At 59.4% G+C, this 475-nt stretch overlaps 1 protein-coding gene across 2 annotated transcripts in view; it reads right to left on the reverse strand.

Annotated features, from left to right (window-relative positions):
- TXNDC5 (thioredoxin domain containing 5) overlaps window positions 1-475 on the reverse strand; it is a 37,988-nt gene that overhangs the window by 22,243 nt on the left and 15,270 nt on the right. The gene's annotated exons all lie outside the window — the stretch shown is intronic.

A 475-nucleotide genomic window follows, 5' to 3' on the forward strand; every position in this document is an offset into this window, starting at 1 on the left:
CCCCCCCCCCCCCCCCGCCCACCTAACCTGCGTTGGTCCTTCACCGAGAACCCGGCAGGAAGGGCCTGAGCCCACACAGCATCCCCTTCAGGCCCAAGCCAGGTCTCGGTAATGCAAGCCAGGTCACACTTAGAGTCCTCCAGGAGATCCTGGAGGATGTGGGTCTTGTTATTAATGGACCTGGCATTGCACAGGAGCAACGACAGGGTTTGTGGCACGGTTGGAGTGACCCTCAGGTCCTTCTGGTTGGGAGAGGGACAGGAAGGCGTGATAGATATGATACATCTATCACGCCTTCCCCTGGAACGGAAGTCCCTTCTCCCACCGCCATACCTCCCCCTGCCCCACACAACCTCAATTGGGGCCCCGCCCACCAAGGTGTTACCCCCGGCCCAGGCATCCCCCGCATCCCTATCCTTCCCCCACCCATTTGGACAGAGATGTCACAAGTGACAGAGCAGTTCTTCATTTTCCT

Source organism: Sceloporus undulatus, chromosome 4 (assembly GCF_019175285.1).
Source record: "Sceloporus undulatus isolate JIND9_A2432 ecotype Alabama chromosome 4, SceUnd_v1.1, whole genome shotgun sequence".
Taxonomy (NCBI): Eukaryota; Metazoa; Chordata; class Lepidosauria; order Squamata; family Phrynosomatidae; genus Sceloporus; species Sceloporus undulatus.